Genomic DNA, 3,198 nt, shown 5'->3' on the forward strand with positions numbered 1-3,198 from the left:
AGCTCCTTTCAAAAATGTAGCCATGAAGAGGACTGAAATGCCTCGGTGAGGTACATTCCAGCTACACCCAGTGTGGGAACCTACTAATGGCCAAACCTCTTCTGGCATCTACTTCTTCCACTCAGAGCAGGGAGTAGCCTAGGTAAACACCTTGGAATTTCATGCAACTGGTACCCACTAATCCGAGCAATAAAGATAACTGATGATTCAGCATTTTAAACCGCGCCCCCCCACCCCTAAAATTGCAAATACTCTTAGAAGACCATCAACAATAAATCGTGTGGCTATTGCATCTTAGTGTGAATCACTCTCAAATATTCTTGGAGATAACTTTCTGAGAGCAACTTCCTACAGAGTTCAAGTTCAACAAATATTTATTGAATACTTAACTCACACCAGGCAGTGTGCCAGAACTTCACTTGTAATATTTATCCAATGCTCAAAATAATCCTGAAAAAAAGTGTATCTTCTTTCCACTTAGTTTTCTAAGAAAACTAAGAGCCAGACAATTTAAATAATTTGCACAAGGTCACACAGCCAGTAATTGGAGATCTGGAAATAAAAGCACACCCTGAAAAAAAGTGTTAGTATCTTCTTTCCACTTAGTTTTCTACAGATGAGAAAACTAAGAGCCAGACAATTTAAGTAATTTGCACAAGGTCACACAGCCAGTAATTGGAGATCTGGAAATAAAACACAGGTATTCTGACTCACACACTAGCATGCTTTCCACTGTTAATCAGATCGACGTGTCTCCTAAACCTCATCAAATTCTTTAATGTAAAATAGTCTTTGATCATGTCCTAATTACATGAAAAAAAAATTCTCTACCACAGTCCAGGGAAATGGTACTCTGGATGAAATTAATATCTGGGTTCATTTGATAGCTCTATTTTTCTTTAGAAGTTAACATATAGGTATTCTTGAGGACCTGAGATGAGAAGCTGGGCCAGGACGACCCACAGTCCTCAGTCCACACCTCAGGTGAGCAGTGAGGCAGACATAAGTTGAAATGCGTCCACGCAAGCGGTGGGGCCTGGTAGTGAGACCTGGGGTGATGCCAAACATGAGGTGAGCAATGGGGGCCAGTGAGGGGGCCTTGAGGTGAGCTGGGGTGGGGGAGCAGGTACAGCCAGCCTGTGAGGACCAGAAAAGTGTGTCTGGACTGTTTCTGGGGTACAAGTCTCAGGTGCCAACTTATGTGAGACCACCCATGGGACCATCTTTCCGTGAGCACATCCTCTAGACTAGACAGCGGATTTAGGAATGTACAATTGTGGTCCCAGTTTACTTGAGCATTGCCAGGGCCAACATTACAGGCTTTCAGGAACAAAGCTGAGTCTTAAGCCTAAATTTTTCAACAATGAAGTGGAAAACTATAAAAATGATAAATTTATTAGTAATAAAAAAAAGACCCTAAGAGATTTGTTCCATGTCCAGAAGAACATGGCTTGTAAATGCAGACCCAGGCTAAGATCTATTTTAGAGACCAAAGCCTTAGGAATTCCCTCCATCAGAACTGCTGCAATGACACATGAAGAAGTGCAAATTAGAAAAGGAGCAAATTGGGCTAAATTGTTTGGAATAATTTCCTCCTCTGACTGTCGACAGACAAACTGGGTGACCAAAGAAAAGGCTCTGGTGTCCTCACCACAGCAATTTAGGTTCTTATAGTTTTTTAATTATTCCATGTTTTCCTCTAGTACTTTTTTTTCTGAAATGAAAATGGCTTTGTTTGTTGCAGCTCACTTAAACCAAACAGAAATATACAATTAATTCAAAATCCTCCCCCAAGTGGTAAAAACTGCTTTTGTTTTAAGTACATACCCTTCCAGACAACTCTACACACACAGTTCCTTTCCTCTACTTTCTGTGGATTTAATTTACTATTCTAGATTCCAAGAAGGGTGTAAAACCTGTAAATATTCAACTTGTCTCTTTTCCTAATATGTGCACTTAAGACAGCACATTTTTCTGAAAGTCTTGTAATGTAGCATTTTTATTATCATTCAGTTCTAATTATTGTCTAGCTCCAATTGTGAGGTATTTGGGGGTTTAATTGGGAGTGTATTTCATAATTTCTAAATATAAGGACTTTCTAGTTAACTTCTGTTGCTGATTTCTAGAATAATCCAAACAGAGCAAGAAACATACTTTATGTAATTTTAATCCTTTGCAGTTTGGTGAAACTTGCTTCATAGTACATGGTAACTTTAAAAAATGTTTCGAGTGTGATTCTCTGCTGCCACCTTGGGAATAACACCTCAATGCAGGTCAGCAGAAAAAGTTGGTGGATATAGTGCATATTATTATTTTTAAAATATATTTTTATTTATTTCAGAGAGGAAGGGAGAGGGAGAGAGAGACAGGAACATCAATGATGAGAGAGAATCATTGATTGGCTGCCTCCTGCACACCCCATACTGGGGATGGATCCCACAACCCAGGCACGTGCCCTGACTAGGAATGGAACAATGACCTCCTAGTTCATAGGTTGACACTCAACCATTGAGCAACATCAACCAGGCCAAATAGATAAATTAATGGAACAGAATAGAAAGTGTAGTAATAGACCCAAATACACACACACAGAGACACACACACACACACTCACACACACTCTTGCTTACCAGCAAGTCTCCTGTGAATTCCTGCTACACCTCTGGGCCATCACCCCAGGGGAAACTGAGAAAATGGAATTCCTGAACAAGCAGAGGACTGTGACTATCAGATATGATTTATTTTAAGAAAGACTTTCCTCTGCTATATAGCTCATTTTGCTTTGCTTTTTAGGCAGAAATGGCTTTCAATTCATTGTCTGATTGAATTAATATACATAGTTCCTTCCTGACCTTCCAATATGGGGCTTAGGCATACATTAAATATATAGTTTCCTTTAGTAACTCATATTAAGTTTTTCCTAACAAATATTTGAATTGTATTTTAGTTCCTTTTTCTAAAATAACTAGAGGCCCAGTGCACAAAATTCGTGCATGGGTAGGGTGCCTAAAAGATGCCAGCTGGGGCCTTCCTTCGTTCTGTGCCGCTCCCTGGTGGTCAGCACACGTCATAGCGAGTGATCGAACTTCCAGTCGGTTGAACTACTGAGGGGACACTTTGCATATTAGCCTTTTATATATATAGACTAGGGGCCCGGTGCACGAAATTCGTGCACTGGGTGTGTGTGTGGGGGGGAAT

Source organism: Myotis davidii, unplaced genomic scaffold, assembly GCF_000327345.1.
Source record: "Myotis davidii unplaced genomic scaffold, ASM32734v1 scaffold132, whole genome shotgun sequence".
NCBI lineage: Eukaryota > Metazoa > Chordata > Mammalia > Chiroptera > Vespertilionidae > Myotis > Myotis davidii.